We start from the raw sequence: 19,497 nt of genomic DNA on the forward strand, positions 1-19,497 counted from the left end.
TATGCCGTTATCGGCTCTGATCACAAAAATATATGCTTGATGATCTCAATGGGTGGCCTTAATTCAAGGTTACTAATTTGAAATCCTCTTACGAGCAAGAGGCGATATGCAACAGATGAATCCATTAAGCACCTCGCACACGCTATTTCTAGCTATGCATTTGGCTTTCTTCGAGACACGGTTGAGTATAGGATTCTCCACTTATGGAAGAAGAGTTTCTCACAGAAAATGCTTTCATGGTCTCTATACACATCCTTTGAAAAAGATGCTGGACTCAATCTGGGACATTTGACATAAATGAGCAGAAAATTGGGCCCAAGTATGTTATTAATGATGGCATCTTCTATTGGATAGGGTGGCAACGTCCTAACTTCACCCAACCAAAATCAATAATTATGTTCAATCTCCTACAACGGATGTTTCATGAAGCCACGATACCCTCGCAAGTCCCATCTGATTACAATAGTCTAACTCATTTCAACGATGGAGTAGGTTTTATTTCATATCACAATGTTGGGTTTACAAGGCAGGTCCTGATTTAGCAGTTGAAGAGCAATTGGGACCATAATCTTCAATGGGATAAGATGGTAAGGGTCTCTGGATTTGGCATTCTGTACACTCCAACTTTGTTCATTGGGAATGATATCTTATCAGTCATGGAAGCTCGAAGCGGTCATAGGGGGGTCAAATGACACAGAAGGTACTGATGTTACAATTTCAAGACTCAAGTACATGGAAGGAAAAGGGAGAATATGGTTCACGCACTTGGCAGGAGCATGTGAACGTGAAAACAATCACATTGCACCATGAAGGACTTTTTACGGTGTAGTTTATAACTATAAAGTTTGATTAATCACCAAGATATATCTGTTTGTTGTAATATTTCTGCTGTAGTTGATGGTCGCCAAGTTTAGTTTATGTAGTTTCTACCTAAGTATGTCATGGTTTATGTCTCTTGATATCATAGAACAATGTTAGGTCAATACCATCTCCCTCAAAGTGGAGCTATCAGGTTACTTCTTTTTAGGAGTTTGGTAAATTATAAATATCATGTATCTAGAATGCAAAAGTGTTTGTTGTCACTTAACTTTTTAAGTTATAATCCACAACAGTTTATGAAATTTTTAGATGTTTTCTTAGTAGCGACAATACCTTCAGCATTTTGATGTTGATTTTCAAATGCAAGAAAGGTAAACCTCCATCATAGGATTTTCATACAGTTGACTAACCTGAAGTTGAGAGTTATTTACATGATCATGATTGAGTTTGACAAAAAAGATGTTAAGATTTAAAATGGTATAGATTTTTTAGTGCAGAAAATTTTTTCACATATTTCTATTTTTTATAAATCTTCATGGATGAATATAAGCTTATAAAAAATATGATCTCAGTTAGAGTTACAAATGAATCAAGAAAAAAGAAGTTGACAAATAGTTATAACTAGCATGCAAACAAGTCACACTCATATCTAATGAACACCATTATACCAAACAATAGAACAGGATTCCATAATTACTCCTAAAAATTATGTACTCAGTGGTATAAATTGGTAAACTCCATTTGTAAGTGGATCACATATTGACATACAAATTAGACCCAAAAAATGTTAAGAATAAAGATGCTAAAAATTTTATATTGCATCAAATTTGTCTACACAATTTAATTTTTTACACTTATTGATGAATTGATATAAGGTCTTAAAGAATATGTTCCCAGTTTGAATTACAAAGGATTCAAGAGAAAGAAAATTGACAAATAGACTAATATAATTACTTAAATTTATTAGGCATTAACTTGCAATAATGAAAAATATAGGTACTAGATAACATAACCCAATTAAAAATAGTTATAACTAGCATGTAGACAAATCGCATTCATATCCAATGAACAAAATTATATCAGAAATGGACTAGGACTCCATAGTTACTTCTATAACATATTTACTTAGTGCTATCAATTGCTAGATGCCAATTGAGAGTGGATCACATATTGATTTGAAGATAGATGATAACAACTTGATTTCCTAATTTCTCTTGAGACATAGAATGCTATCAAAGTATTCCATATTTCAAAGTTATTTTAAAGTTATTTTATACTCTTATTGATAAAATATAGCATGTTTTATCAACCAAACTTTCGAAAAGGGGAAAAAATTAAAGAAAACAGTCTATATGGACGAGTTAATGTACAATGAACTAAATGTAAAAAGTAAGAAATGTTAGTTACTTTGAGACATTGGTAGAATAAATGTGTTTGAATATGCATCAAATATATGAGTCACATTGCAATAGGCCTTAGGCAAAACACATAATGAAAATTCTGAGTTGACTAATCTAAGCTTGAACACGGAACCCGGAGGACAATTATATGAAAGGCACCACATGAATGGTTAGCCATCAAAACTCCTATTCAAATAAGGAAATGGATCTCCATAATATGGATCAACATTAACTACGACAGAAGATATTTTATAACTATCTATTCAGCATTGATAGGGTGGAGAGACCACCAAAGATGGACGAGAATGAGAACTGTGTCCAGTCAATGTGCAGTTACTTTCAATGGAAGGATCCCATTTGCAGATATCCGGTTCAATACAAGAAACAATATTCAAGGTAAATTCACATGCCAACCTTTAAATCTAGACAGATAAGTATTTTGCTATTTTTTTAAGGTAGATTATAGGTCATTGACAGATTTATGTGTATTACAATAACTGGGTCTGGAGGTTTTTTTCCAGTTTAACCATGAAGGGAACATAGATCTTCTCAGAAGAATAATTGTATTAGTATATAATGTTAAATTCAACCTATTAACTTTGCAGTGGACGAAAGGTGCAGTGGTTTCAGGAATAAGAGGAAGGTCGATGAGTACTGCAACAACAAGTGGTTAAGGCTCACAAGCAGGGAAGGTAGTAGCTCTTTAGCTTACGAAAAAGCTCAACAAAAAGAAACTAAGGGCATCCCACCTCTAGGTTAGAACTGTTTAAATTCATACAAGTGCATAACGAATTTTATTGTAAAGAATAGATACCGTTTTTTGGATAATATAGGTGAAATTATAACTATTTAATCAATAAATGCAGGATTGGTTTCCCCCGGTCTTACAAGTTTAGAGGAACAAACACATATAATTTTAGATAACAGCAGAACCAGAAATTTTAGAACAACAAGTGATGTTGCACAGCCCACAGACATTTACGGTTGTCAAGAAATTCTGATAACAGAGGATTCAACATTGTTGGGATACAATACAGTGCCTCAGGTTACTTCATCAAAAGATAATGAGCATAAACTAAGGTTTTGCAGCAGATGAGTCCATGATTATACATGTAACAATATATATGAATTTTATTACTAGATGATTCAAGGCTTGCTAGGATGGAAAGAGCATTCAAGATAGCTAAGAAGACAAAACGTATGAAATTTGCATTGCCTCAAGGTAATATGACCAGAATATGAAGTTATATTATCTAAAGCAATATCATTCTTTAAAATTAGGGGCAACATAATACGTTACATGAGAATCATAGCAAGAATTTTAAAATTTTAAGAATAATAGAAAAATACTCTATATCATATGTTATATGTTTGGTGGTAACCAAAAATTCATTTGATTTAAGAATATTGAATTAATTGACTTATATGGTTAAAAATTATATTATATAGGTTGTAGTAAAGACAATACAAGCACTGTCACCGATGGATTGAGTCAAGTGTTGGCATCCAGGGCACTAGGTATTCAATTTTTATGTCTAATAGTTACTATTAGTTGCCACCATATGTATAACTCATTGGAATACTTTGTGGTTGTTACAGGTATTGTAAATGCTTGGGAAGTTAAACAATCAACTTCCTATTCAGAGGACAAGAAAAATCATAATAACAATGTGGTTGACCAGATATATATAGATCAAGAAAAAAGTACTTATTACCGTCAAAATCAGGTTAAGAGCAATGTTTCTGGAACAATTTTGGCAATAAGCCAATCGACAATAAGCCCACTATCAAAAGGTAACGCTACTGTAATAAAACTCACATATTTAATAGATAGCTATCCCTATAAATTGATATCAAAATTAAAGAGATTTATACAGAGTCAGCAAGGCACGCGAGACTTCAAAGAGCACTCAAGTTACCTAAGAAGAAAAAGAAAACTATAGTGTCCCAGAACCAAAAAGGTATAGCTTAATTATGTATTTAAATAAAAGCACCACACTAATCATGTTGATGATAGAGCTTGGGGAATGCTGATTACTATAACTATATAGTGAAAGGATCCATATATTTACAAGGGTTTACTAATTTGTATGCAGGAACCATTTCTGCAATCACATTCACCCCACAAACCACCAATGTAACATCAATGGAAGGTATCAATAGATTTTGAATTAATTACACAGTTAACTCGAATAAAAGTTATTACATGTTATATGGATAAATAAGACAACATTTCGTGCTTTGTAATGCCTTCACATAGGGATATCAATGAGACATATTCACATCACTATTCTATTTACCGGTGACACGAATAATGGAGCTGCTAATAATCTGGATATTATTAAACATATTCAAGTTGATAAAGGTATTATGTTACAATTCATTATGCTTCTAAACATAAGTAAAAAAATGGTATCCTAAAATGAAATTTTGTTTGTGTACTTATCGATAATCCTTCAAATAAATTTAACAAGATTGGCTAGAAGGTATCGGAGGCAAATAATGGACACAACAAGGACCTCTAAAATCTCAAACTATGGCCAAGGTGCGGTGAATTTTGTGTATGTAGTGTGCTTTTTTAGTTTAGAGGATTAATAAGAATTTATAAAAAAAAAAGGGATGTGAGTAAAGAATAAAAAAAGAGTAAAGTTAAAAAAGTAAGGTTAAACACTACACAGAAAGAATAAAAAGGGATGTGAGTAAAGAAAAACTAAAATGACAATTTAACTAAATTTTTTATATAGTAGTTTTAAAAACTATATAATATATCGAGAGTAAACTGTTGCATATCTTGAAATAAAAAAGAAAGGATAGTTTATGTTTGAGTAACCAATTTATTGTATTCAAGACAAATAATATTAATTACTATTGAAGATATAAAGTAACTTTAATAAAAAAAGGGCTAAAAAGAGGTAAAAAAAGTTGGAGAATAAAAAGCGTTGTGAGAGTAGAAAAACTAAAATGACAATTTAATTAAAATATTTATATGGTAGTATTAAGAATTATATAATATATTAATAATTAATTGTACCATCTCTCAAACTAGAAAAGAGAGAATGATCTATAATTAACTAATTTATATATCTTACAGAGAAATAATATTAATTACTAATAACATATAAAGTAACTTTTAGAGGGAAAAAAAAGACTAAAAAGAGGTTTAAAAAAAAGTCAAGTTAAACACTACAAAATGAGAATAAAAAGTGATGTGAGAATAGAAAAACTAATTTGACAATTTAACTTAAATGTTTATATAGCAGTATTAAAAGCTATATAATATATCAAGAGTGAATTATATCATTTCTTGAAATAAAAAAGAGAGGATGATTTATATTTGATTAACCAATTTATATGTATTAAAGACAAATAATATTAATTATTATTAAAGGTACAAAGTAACTTGAATAAAATAAAAAGAGTAAAAAGAGGTTACTAGAAAAAGGTTAAACACAACACAGAAAGAATAAAAAGCATTGTGAGAATAGAACAACTAAAATGACAATTTAACTAAAATGTTTATATAACAATGTTAAAAAATATATAATATATCAAGAAATCATGGTTGCTTTATAATTTTTTATTGTAAATAAATTAATAGATAATTAAAAAAATAATTTTTTTAATAAAAAGAAAACGTCAGCTAATTTGGACTCTTCCTTTATATATTACAATAGATATTTTTATTTTGTTACACAATAATGCCTAGAGTAGACAATTAAGTACATAATGTGATCAAAATGTATGAAGTTATTATAAAGCTAAAATTGGTACTTTGTATATCAGGTTCGGGAAGAACACAAAGAAAAAGATCTATTGAAGTGGACAAAGACTCTTGCAAGCAAAACAATGGTACGGGGCACATATATTATGGTTAATCTTTGGTATAATCTCAACTTATCATACTATGGATTCATCAAATCGAGATAGATATATTTGTAAGACCCATAATTAGTTATTCATATTGAAACAGGACAACTTATTAGTCATTGAATCAGTTAATTTATGACCTAATTATATTGCTTTGCCCAACTGCTTATAAAGTAGTGTCATCTTAATGCAAGCAACAATGCCTAACACAGATAGTTATTTTATTGAATGGTTAACCGAATATATGAATAAATAAGTGTCTTTAAAATAGAATAATGTTTAATGTCAGTTGTATCCAAGAGCTGACAATATGATTAACATTTGTTGAAATCTTCAATATGCAGAGTATGTGCACATTGGATCTACCATGTACGAATGTGAGCATTGTAATGCTCTATATTGGTATGATGAAAGGTCAAATAAAAATTATAATACATCTAAACCAAAATTCACATTATGTTGTAAAGGAGGACAGGTTCAACTTCCCCAATTACAAGAGCCCCCTACAGTATTGTATAATTTATTGTACAATAATAACACTAAGAGCAAACATTTCAAGGAGAACATCAGAGCTTATAATAGCATGTTCTAGTTCACTTCAATGGGTGCGAAGATAGACCAAGGAATAAGTAAAACAAGAGGTCCACCAACATTTATCTTATGTGGAGAGAATTATCATCTAATGGGTAGTCTCATTCCACCAGAGGAAACTTTTGCTAATTTTGCCCAATTGTATGTATTTGATACCCAAAATGAAATTCAAAACCGCATGGCTGCTATTCGGTATGCTTTTAGATGTATGGATATTTAGTGTACTAACATATGTTGGTTGTTATCTACCAGAATGATCCTAATATTATTAAAAGTATAAATTTTGTTGTGGTACATAGGGGTGAAGATCACAAAGAGATACATGAGGACATTGTTAGAGAATTAAAGCAGATGCTTGATGAGAACAATGCCCTGGTCAAGGCATTTCGCATGGACAAAGAGTCTGTCACAAAAGAATCTAATACTATAGTAAAGCTCAGGCTTATGGGTAAAAGGGGTAAGGATGGTAGGAGATACAACTTGCCCACCATAGATAAGGTTGCTGCATTAATAGTGGGAGACTTTGACATAAACAAAACTGATAGGGACATCGTGGTCGAGACACAAAGTGGAAGGTTACAAAGGATTAATCAACTCAATCCAGCCTATTTGGGTTTACAATACCCATTGTTTTTTCCTTTTGGAGAGGATGGTTACAAGGAAAACATGGCTCTCAACAAGCGTAAGCAAAGTGGTAATAAAGGACATCAAGAGGTTTCGATGAGAGAATTTTTCGCATTCAAGATACAAGAAAGGTTAGCCGATGGCTCTCCTTTGTTATATTCTAGGCGATTATTACAACAATTCCTGGTTGATGGGTTCTCGATGATGGAATCGTCTAGATTAAACTATATACGACTTGATCAGGAGAGACTCAAATGTGAAATGTACAAGGGTATAAAAGAAGCAGTTTTGTGTGGGAAAACAACACCATCATCGCGTGGCAAACGTATTATATTGCCATCCTCATTTACGGGTGGTCCAAGATATATGATTCAGAACTACCAGGATGCAATGGCAATATGTAAGGTTGTGGGATATTCAGACCTCTTTATTACATTCACCTGCAATCCTAAGTGGCCTGAGGTTGAAGAACTAAATACAGAAGATAGACCCGACATAGTATGTAGGACATTCAAGGCCAAGCTAGATTTGTTGATTAAAGATATCAGAGCGAACAAAATTTTTGGCAGGGTTTGTTCATGTAATTTCATGTTCAAAAATCAAAAGCATTCCATTAATTATTTATTTAATCAATAGGTATTAACATTTAGTACCCATGCCATGAGTTTTATATGAGTTTGCTAATATATATACTATTGTTGGCACAGTTGTATATACAATCGAGTTTTAAAAGCGTGGATTACCATATGCACATATACTATTGTTCTTACACAAGGATGACAAGTTTCTGTCAGCTGAAGATATTGATAAGATCATATCTGCCGAAATTCCAGATAAGGAGTTAGACCCGAAATACTTTGAAGCTGTGGAGAAACACATGATGCATGGTCCATGTGGGTTAGTGAGGAAAGATTCACCATGTATGGACAATGGCAAATATATCCGTCACTTCCCTAAGAGATTTGTGGATTGCACAACTATTGATGATGATGTGTATCCATTATATAGGCGCGGAAAAATGGAAGAAGTATCAACAAGTCTGGGGTTTACCTAGATAATCGTTATGTGGTTTCACATAATATAGTTCTCCTAATGAGATACGGAGCACATATAAAAGTGGAGTGGTGCAATCAATCAAGATCAATAAAATATTTATTCAAATACGTGAACAAAGGCCATGATCGCGTAACTGCTTCTTTCTATAAAAGTGCAACAGAGGATGCTGAGTTAGATGAACATGATGAGGTGAGTATGTATTATAATTGTAGATACATATCACCATGTGAAGCAGCCTGGAGGATTTTTGGTTTCAATATCCATTATAGAGATCCATCGGTTGTGCGATTAGGTTTCCACTTATCCAACGAACAGAATGTCATTTTCAAAGACCACGAAAATCTTGATGATGTTGTTAGAAAAGCATCGGTGAAGGAATCTATATTCCTTGGATAGTTTCAAGCAAATAAGCACTATGCCGAAGCAAGGGCACTGACATATGCAGAGCTTCCAACTAAATTTGTATGGAAGCCAAATGAGAGGGTATGGTTGCCTCGGAAATCACATTCTGTTATCGGAAGGATTTTCTATGTACCTCCAGGATCTGGTGACAGTTATTACCTGCGACTTTTACTTAATTTTGTTAAGGGACCAACTTCTCATGAGGAGATACGCACTATAGATGGTATTTTGTATGATACATACAAGGATGCCTATTACGCACGTGGCCTTTTAGATGATGACAAGGAATATATCGAGGCAATAGAAGAAGCAAGCCACTGGGGATAGGGCACAAACTTGAGGGAGTTGTTTGTAATGCTTTTATTTTCAATTTCAATGGATTTATCGGAACATGTTTGGCAGAAGGTATGGACTCTATTATCCAATGATATACTTATAGACAGAGGAGACTTCTTGATAATCCAGGTAAGTTATAACTCAGTCTAACTTCTTTTGTATCTTTCTGAAGGCTTGACATGTCTATATTGCTAACATATTAATTACTTTGTCAAACAAAAAGGCTATATTGATAATGTCATATTAGACTAATAGATTTATAGGCACATATTGGTAGATTATAGACAACTAGTGTTTACAATAAAAATAATACAAGGAATGAGAAGTTTTTTAGTATCCAGGTTAATTGTAAGTAAACTTACCTATGTTATAAGATATAATTAAAAGTTAAATTATTAGAACTAACATTTTGTGTTGGGGCAAGCAATATAATCTTTTATATTTCTATTTGATATTAATGTATTTTTCAAATTGTAATCATGGAAGAATGAACAATAAAATATGCTATTAATTGTTTTTATTTGTAATGTGGTTACATATGATATCATTGACCAAGATTAATTAACCTGAATTTTTGCTACATATCAACAGAGTTGTTCTTTACCAATGATGAACTGAAGGACTTGACACTTATAGAAATTGAGAGAATTCTCAACTCATACAATAAGAGCCTTAGAGACTTCCCTCCAATGCAAATTCCAGATACACGTCAATCGAATAGTTAATTGTATGCTGATGGAATGAACAGGTTAATCTGCGATGAGCTCCATTATGACAGAAGACAGCTAGCTCTAGACCATACCATGTATTTGCAACAACTAACCGATGAGCAAATTGTCGTGTACAACGCAATAATGGATGCCGTTGAAAGTGGGAGGGGTGGAGTCCTTTTTTGGTATGGTTATGGTGGGACTGGCAAAACATTTGTTTGGAAGGCTTTAGCAGCTGCACTAAGATCTAGATCACAAATTGTACTTACCGTTGCGTCAAGTGGGATTGCATCTCTTTTATTACTTGGTGGTAGGACATCACACTCACATTTTGCAATACCATTGAATCTAGATGAATTCTCAACATGCAACATAAGACAAGGAAGTGCATTGGCTAAGCTGTTAATAAAGACAAGGCTAATCATCTGGGATGAGGCTCATATGGTAAATAGATTTTGCATTGAAGCCCTTGATAGGACAATGCACGATATTTTAAGATTCAAGAATCCAAACAGCCTTGATCAGCCATTCGGTAGGAAGACAGTTATTTTTGGGGGTGATTTCCGACAAATTCTGCCGGTGATCCCTAAAGGGACACGTCAAGAGATTGTTAATGCCACGATAAACTCATCGTACATCTGGAATAATTGTAAGCTATTGACGTTGACAAAAAATATGAGATTGAAAATAGGTTACAGCAACCCAGGGTCATTTGAGTTAAAAGAGTTTGCTGATTAGATACTTGGTATTTGCGATGGGAGTCACAAAACTGCAATAGATACGTGCCAAAAGATTGTTATACCAGACGACATCTTGGTTAAAGATTGGGATGACCCTATTGAGGCTATTTGTAAGGTAAGTTATCCTGAACTATTTGATGGAACCATTATTAATGAAAAGCTTGAAGACCAAGAAATACTTGCACCAACATTGCAATTAGTAGATGAAATAAACCAATTCATGATGAGTTTAAATCTGGCTGAAGCATAGACATACTACAGCTCAGACAAGGCATGCCCAACCGAGTCTTATAATGACCTATTGGCATCCATTCACACTCCTGAATTTCTGAATACATTTAGATGTTTAGGAGTGCCTAATCATGAGTTGACATTAAAGTTTGGAACTCCTATCATGCTTTTAAGAAATATTGACCACGCGACAGGATTGTGCAATGGTACACGCTTGGTTGTGACTAAGCTTGGGAAACACATAATAGAAGCACATAACAGTGTTGGAAGGAGCAAAGGTCAGAAGGTTTTTATTCCCAGGATGACTCTAAGCCCATCCGATCATCGAATACCATTCAAGTTCCAATGAAGATAGTTTCCTATAATGGTATCATATGCAATGACTATCAACAAAAGTCAAGGTCAATCACTATCAAAAGTTGGTTTAATACTTAAAAAACCTGTATTCATACATGGTCAACTATATGTTGCAGCATCTAGGGTGACACAAAGGGCAGGGCTTAAGATACTTTTATGTCATGATGAAGAAAATTGTACAGAGACAGATAACGTTGTTTTTAAGGAAGTGTTTAGGAATGTTATGTGAACAACTATACTTAAGCAGCAGTATCAACTACATTCTCATATTCTGAATAGTTTTTGCAACAGAGCCGGTTTGACCCAGGTAATACCTTCTTTTGCTAGCTCTGTTTTTTCTTTTTCTTTTTTCTTTATTTTATGACATCAATATATACTAATTGGAAGCAATAGATAATTTATTTAATATAGAAAGGTATTACTAAATCAGTTGCCAATAAGCACACTTCTACAAAAAAAACTATGATATATGAAGATTATGATTTAAAGATAATAAACACCCTAGCCAATTAGTCTTTCACAAAACTAACACAGCAGATAAGCAAAAAATAACATTGTTCTCCTGAATAGATGAGGATCAAATGAGCAAGGAGAATTAATTGCAAACATAAGAGTGTTTGCTCATAACTGGAAAAACTCACCTGGGTATGTGACGACAAGTTCTCCTGAATAGGAGCTAATATGAATCTTCACCAAAACCTTTAAGTCCTAATAGGTACCAATACATATGAAGGTCCGTAAAAATCATTGAACCTGAAATTTATAAATGAGGTAACTACAAAGCAAACAAAAAAATGCCAAGCAGGGACAGTAAGTATATTTTTAACACCTATATCTACAATAAAGTTCAAAATTGGTTTTACTTGTTAAAAATTACTAAAAATTAAAGAATCTCAATATATTCCAAGATTGTAGATGCGTAAGATGCTACCATACAGCCACAAACAACACATATATATAAAATTTATCATGTGAAGAGGTCAGCATTGTTTAAGTTTAAACAAGAAATCACAACAGGTTTAATATGATCAAATTGTATTGATAATCAAAGCGTAATCAATTGAAAAAACAAAAAATATAGCTTCTTCATTTGTCTCTTTCTACATCTGAGATATCTATCAATTTTATTACTGTTAACTTATGATAGGTAAAACCAAGTTCAAGTTCCATAAGAAAAATCATTCAAGAGTCTAACCTTACATAAAAATCATTCAACCTGAAATTTATAAATGAGGTAACTACAAAGCAAACAAAAAAATGCCAAGCAGGGATAGTAAGTATATTTTTAACACCTATAACTACAATAAAGTTCAAAATTGGTTTTACCTATTAAAAAAATACTAAAAACTAAAGAATCTCAATATATTCAAAGATTGTATATGCGTAAGATGCTACCATACAGCCACAAACAACACATATATATAAAATTTATCATGTGAAGAGGTTAGCATTGTTTAAGTTTAAACAAGAAAATCACAACAGGTTTAATCTGATCAAATTGTATTGATAATCAAAGCGTAATCAATTGAAGAAACAAAAACATAGCTTCTACATTTATCTTTATCTACATCTGAGATATCTATCAATTTATTACTATTAACTTATCACAAGTAAAACCAAGTTCAAGTTCCATAAGAAAAATCATTCAAGAGTCTAACCCCACATAAAAATCATTCAACCTGAAATATATAAATGAGGTAACTACAAAGCAAACAAAAAATGCCAAGCTGGGACAGTAAGTATATTTTTAACACCTATATCTACAATAAAGTTCAAAATTGGTTTTACCTGCTAAAAAATACTAAAAACTAAAGAATCTCAATATATTCCAGGATTGTATATGCGTAAAATGCTACCATACAGTCACAAACAACACATATATATAAATTTTATCATGTGAAGAGGTCAACATTGTTTAAGTTTAAACAAGAAAATCACAACCGGTTTAATCCGATCAAATTGTATTGATAATCAAAGCGTAATCAATTGCAAAAACAAAAAGCATAGCTTCTTCATTTGTCTCAATCTACATCTGAGATATCTATCAATTTATTACTGTTAACTTATGACAGGTAAACCAAGTTCAAGTTTCATAAGAAAAATCATTCAAGAGTCTAACCCTACATAAAGCCAGTTTATGCTCCCTATTGATTGCCGATTTAACCAATGCTTAATATACTAAACGGGACTGTTCTCATTATGCTGAAGGTTATGGTTGTTATTTGTGATATTCACTTCAACTTAGTTTACTTGTGATAATAGATTCCATATTCTATAAAATCCTTTTTTTTTCCTTTTACTACCCATAAATAGATGTATCTCAAAACATGGCATATGGTTATTTCAATTAATTTAATAGAATGGAATACAAAGACAAATTTACTTACTCAATCGATTTTGATACCCAGATCACTAAAAAGGTAAAATCAGAGATGCAAGAAAGGAAAAGTTAACACCTTTTGATATAGAAATCCCTAAAATCAGATTAACATGGATTATGTTTCAGTGGAAAATAAAGCATTAACATTTAACAAACACTTTTAGCTTAAGCAAACATGTTTATTGTTTTCATTTACCTTTGTATTCACAGATCTGCATTCATTTGAGTTGGAGCAGCTTCACTTGAGATGAATTTAGGGCTATCCATAGAGGAATCTAAGGTGTGCAGAATCAGAGGACCTCACCATCAATTAGCTGTCAATCTTTGGAATAATGCTTTCTTGCCACGATGAATCACCTCCCTTTAAAGAGCTACTGCTTAATGGAATACTCTGTATAACTTAAGGCAATCAGTAGAAGTAGTTTTTTTGTTCATTGTAATTTTGAATTATATACTTGAGTCGCTTTTTTTCTTCACCTTATATAGTTGGTGAACCTGCTAAGTGCCAGTTGAATGATGTTGCAACATGGTAAAGGTGTGGGTGAAGCTTTATTTGCATATGAACTTAATCTTATTCATTGCACAAAAATGGTGGTTGGTATTATTTGCAGAATTAGAAGAGTCAGTTTTGTTATTACACTAATAGAGTAGGTATTGTAATAATGAACATAATAAAAATGGTATGACTTTTTTCTTTAGGTGTTGCACAAAAAACTAAATATTAGATAAGTGCAACATTAATTAGATATCTATATACACTTTTTTAGTCATCACATGTAGATTTTAGAGCATTAAGGCTCACAATATTTTTTAAGAATTTTAGATTATTGGAGTGATTCATATGTTAGAGTTCTGTTGTCAAGTTTCATATTTAGGTGAAAGAATTCAATTAATATATAATTATGATGTTGTTTTAAATATATAAAAGAGCCCAATTGATAATTATTCCAATTTTTTGTCATACTTTTACTAAAGAAGCAGTTTACCAATAGCCCATGGCATTTTTATTTCAACGTTTTTGAATAGCATGTTTTGGTGTGTGTGGGCCTGGGGAGTAATATTGCATGTTTCAATTAAAAGTTAGTAATAGAATTTTCAGATATCAAATCTACACGTGGATTTCATTCACCACATACATACAAATGAATAATAAAATGGTAAAATTTTTTATATTTAAATCAACGGATATTATTATTAATCTTACCAAGGGAAGGATAAAGACGATCTTTTTGAACGAATTGACATTTAGCCGCGTGAATCGCGGGTCTTGCACTAGTATACATACATATATATATATATATATATATATATATATATATATATATATATATATAAGGAACAAGGGGGTGGGTTCACGGGTTTTATAGAAGGTTGGGAAGGGGACAAGGGCATGGGATCAGGAGGGGGGTTAATGGTTTGCATAAGGTGGGATAGAATTATGGGGATTTGTAAAAGGCAAAGGGGATCTTGTGATTGAAGGGGATCATAGGAATGGGATTTGGGAAGGATTTGGTGATTGAATTGGGGATTTGGTGAAGTATGAGATGTTGGCGCCAAACTTGATTGGAATCAAGTTCAGCGCCGTAGGTCCCGTATGAATCATTTGCCTCCACACCAAATTTGGTGTGAGTCAAGTTCGGCCCCATCCCCCTCTTTTTTTTTTGAAATTTCTCATGCCGAGTGTCAGGGGAGCCAAGTTTGGTGTCACCCTGGCAAAGCGTATTCCCCTTTTTTACGTCAATCTCACGCCAAACTTGAGGGAATCAAGTTCGGCGCCAACTTCTTCCCAACTTGCATCTATTTACATCGTTTGACAAGTCGAACTCGGGATTTTCCAAGTTCAGCGTGGGCCTTCTAGAGAAAAAACTCTAAACTGCATGCACACAGCGCCAAACTTGGAAATCCCAAGTTCGGCGCCAACCAGACCGTGTCAAACCTCTTCAGGGTGGGCAAGAATTTTTCTTAGTGTCCGGTTCCTGTTCTAAAACTTCTGCATGATCAAAACAAAGGAAAAATAGTAAAAACTCAATAAAAATCAACTAAGTAATAAAACCAACGCAACGGAAATTAAACTAAGGATACAAAATTATCGGGTTGCCTCCCGACAAGTGCTTCTTTACCGTCACTAGCTTGACAGTCAACTCCTCTAAGGAGGAGGATCATAGGGGCTCAACTCTTCACCCCTCACTTTGAACTTCTTTCCTGTGTCTCCATAAAGTAGCTCAATATGCTCCAGAGAGAGGATTTGGTTTACTGTATAAACATTGGATCGCTAGTCAACACCACCTTCATTCTTGGGGAGAAATCTTCAGTGGGAATCTTTTTGTTTCTCCATCCCTTGGGTACTTTCTTTTTTTTGATAACCTCCTCCTTGGCAGATGATGTATTCCCGACACCAAACTTAGGTTTAATGTCAGGAGGAATTTTATTGATTGTCACCAAAGGGGATTTGAGTTGTTGATTCTGTTGTGCATCATCAGGGGGTTCTTGAAGGTTTAGAGTAACAAGGTCAGTCTACATGCACCTCTCTTCTTCACCTGCTGAATGTATATCTTTGAAGACATGAAAGACCAGTTGCTCATCATGCACTCTAAGCACTAATTCATCTTCTTGCACATCAATTAGAGCTTTCCCAGTAGCTAGGAATGGCCTTCCTAGAAATATAAAGGCATTCTCATCCTCCCCTATGTCAAGAATCACAAAATCTGCTGGGAGGAAGAACTTACCCACTTTGACCAAGATATTCTCCACTAATCCATATGCAGGCTTTAGAGATTTGTCTGTCATTTGTAATGCTATCCTTGTGGGTTGTGCCTCTTGGATTTGTAACTTCTTCATCACAGATAAGGGCATTAGGTTTATGTTTGCCCCCAAATCACATAGGGCTTTCTCAAAGGTGGTGCTCCCAATGGTACATGGAATTTGAAAGCTCCCCGGATCTGGCATCTTCCTTGGCAAGTTATTCTGAATTATGGCACTACATTCCTTAGTCAGGACCATTATCTCATCTCCCTTTAAAGGCTTCTTCTTTGACAATAGCTCCTTCATGAACTTGACATAGAGAGGCATTTGCTCCAAAACCTCAGCAAAAGGAATATTGATTTGCAACTTTCAGAAGACTTCTAAGAACTTTGAAAACTACTTGTTCTTGGTCTCCTTTTGAAGTCTCTGAGGATATGGCATTTTAGGCTTGTACTTAGGAGCCCTTGGCAATGTAGGATAAGTGTCAAGAGAGTCTGGGAATGGGTTGTCTGCACGCTTTGGAGTGGCGTGCTCTACTTCTTCTTTCTTCTCCTCTGGAGCTTCTTTTTCAATTGGCTCCTCATTAACTTGTGCTTCCGTACTTGCCACTTGTCTACTTATCAAGGTGATAGCCTTGCATTCCTCTCTTGGATTTGGAATTTTGTTACCAGGAAGGCTATTAGTGGTCCTCTGATTAATTTCATTAACTTTCGTGGCTAATTGACTCATCTGAACCCCCAAGCTCTTGATTGATGCTTTGGTTTCCTGTATAAAGCTTGCCAATATTGCTTCCAAATCAGTGTCCTTTTGGGGCTGAGAAGTTACTTGCTGAGATGACTGAAACTGGTGGTCATTAAAATTATTCTGTTGAAAACCGCCCTGAGAATTATTATTAAAATTCTGTGGTCTCTGAGGTTGGTCTCTCCACCCAAAATTTGGGTGATTTCTCCACCCTGATTATAGGTCTTAGAATATGGATCATTATTGGAGTTTCTAGGAGCACTCCCCATGTAATTGACCTGTTCAGAAGAAGATTGAGCATAATCATAATTCTTATTTTGCATAAAATTACCTGTCATGTCATAAGGGACCTATTGAGGTACATTCTAAGTGTTGACAGCTGAAACTTGCATTCCACTCAACTGTTGAGTAATTAGACTTATTTGCTGAGACAAAAGCTTATTCTGAGCAAGAAGAGCATCAACAGCTTCCACTTCCAACACGCCTCTCTTCTAAGGGGTCTCAGAGTTCACATGATTCCTGTTAGATGAGTATAAATATTGGTTGCTAGTAACCAATTTGATAAGCTCAGTAGTCTCTTCAGTGTCTTCTTCATGTGCAATGAACCACTTGTAGAATTATCTAAGAACATCATGGACATGTCACCCAAGCCTTCATAAAAGATATCCAACTGAGTCCATTTAGAGAACATGTCTGGAGAGCATTATCTTGTTAGCAGCTTGTATCTCTCCCAAGCTTCATAAAGGGCCTCACCATCCTTCTGCCTGAAGGTCTGAATCTCCACCCTAAGCTTAGTCATCTTCTTTGGTGGAAAGAATTTAGTCAGAAACCCAGTGACAACCTTATCCCAAGTATCTAGACACTCATTGGGTTAAGAATCTAACCGCAGCTTTGCTCTATCCCTCAAAGCAAATGGGAAGAGCATGAGTTTGTACACCTCAGGGTTCACTCCATTTGTCTTTTCAGTATCACTAATTTGCAGAAAATTAGAAATAAATTGATTTGGGTCTTTATGGGGAAGGCCATGATGCTGACAGTTTTGTTACACAAGAGTGACTAGCATAGGCTTCAGTTCAAAGTTGTTTGTAGCTATAGGAGGCACCACAATACTTTTTCCATAAAGATCTGTATTGGGAGCAGTGTATGATATAAGCACTCTTCTGGGTTGTTCATTCTCAACTGGATTTGCCACATTGGCATTAGCAGCATGATTATAATCCATAGTGGACTCTGCAGCCTTGTAAAGTCTTGCTTGTAGCAAAGGCCACCTCAAAGTCCTCTCACGTTCAAGATCAAAGTCTAACAGAGGTTTCTTGTCTCTGTTCCTGCTCATAAACAGATAGAAGACAAGAAAAGATGGGACTCTCTACGTCAGAGTGTAGAGAATTTCCTGTGAGGTAACTTATGTCAAGAAATAAAATAATTATACTAAATAAATAAAACAGAAAAATTTTGAAAATGATGACTGAAATTAAATGGAAAAATTCAAAAATTAATAAGGAAATTAAATAGGAAATTTAAAATAAAATTAACTAAGTAACACCAAACTTAGTTTCAGAAATTAAGGAAAAATATTAGTGCTATTTTTTGAAAGTAATAAAGCAAAATTTGAATAAAATTAAAACTAAAACACCTAATCTAAGCAATCAAACAACTAATAGTTGTTAATCACTGTCAATCCCCGGCAACAGTGCCAAAAACTTGGTGCAGAATTTATAACCACAAACTAACCGACAAGTGCATCGGGTCATACCAAGTAGTATCTCAAGTGAATGAGGGTCGATTCTATAATGATTGATGGACTAATCAACAACGGTTAAGAGATTTACTTAGTTAGACAAACAGAAAAGGATGTTCAGAGAGTTCAAAAGCATTAACATTAAATTCAGAATATCAAAAAGCAAGTAGTAAACAAGTTGTGACTAATATATGGAGAAACAGTTAAGGTTTCAAAGTTATCTATTTTCCGAATTGACTTTTCTTACTAACTATTTTAATCATGCAAGATTTAATTTATGGCAAACTATATGTGACTAAACCCTAATTCCTTAGATCTTTTTAGTCTCCTCTAAAATTCATCAACTGCCAATTCCTTGGTCACTTAATTCCAATCAGAGGGTGAAGTTCAATTCTAGTTTATATGCCATAGAAACCCTAATTACCCAAATATAAGAATATTATATGTCACGTATCCCGTTAAGTCCAGATAATTAGAAATTTAGGAGAATATGTTTTCAAGCTATTGTTCAAGTAAAAAGCTTTTCTAAGTTATACAAGAACTGAATTAGAACCAAGGTCATACTTTCGTTCGTCCCAGATTCATGAAATAAAGAATAAAAACAATTCTTGAATCATAAATCAGTATATGAATTAAAATAGAAAAGTAATAGTATCAATCCATACAATAGACAGAGCTCCTAACCATAAAAGTGGAAGTTTAGTTGCTCATGGTTTAGAGAGAAAACTAGGATTCAGAAAACTTGTAAATTACGGAATGAGGT

The 19,497-nt window shown here is 33.7% G+C and overlaps 1 long non-coding RNA gene across 3 annotated transcripts in view; it reads right to left on the reverse strand.

The window, feature by feature from the left end:
- Nucleotides 1-14,240, reverse strand: part of LOC112790480 (uncharacterized) — a 30,419-nt gene extending 16,179 nt beyond the window's left edge. For all 3 annotated transcript variants that reach the window (XR_003196652.3, XR_003196647.3, XR_003196650.3), the window contains exons 1-3: nucleotides 13,991-14,240; nucleotides 13,710-13,904; nucleotides 11,775-11,886 (exon numbers count right to left, since the gene is read on the reverse strand). This is a non-coding gene — a long non-coding RNA (uncharacterized lncRNA). The remainder of the gene's footprint in view (nucleotides 1-11,774; nucleotides 11,887-13,709; nucleotides 13,905-13,990) is intronic.
- Between the last annotated feature and the right edge of the window lie 5,257 nt (nucleotides 14,241-19,497).

This window comes from Arachis hypogaea, chromosome 3 (assembly GCF_003086295.3).
Source record: "Arachis hypogaea cultivar Tifrunner chromosome 3, arahy.Tifrunner.gnm2.J5K5, whole genome shotgun sequence".
NCBI lineage: Eukaryota > Viridiplantae > Streptophyta > Magnoliopsida > Fabales > Fabaceae > Arachis > Arachis hypogaea.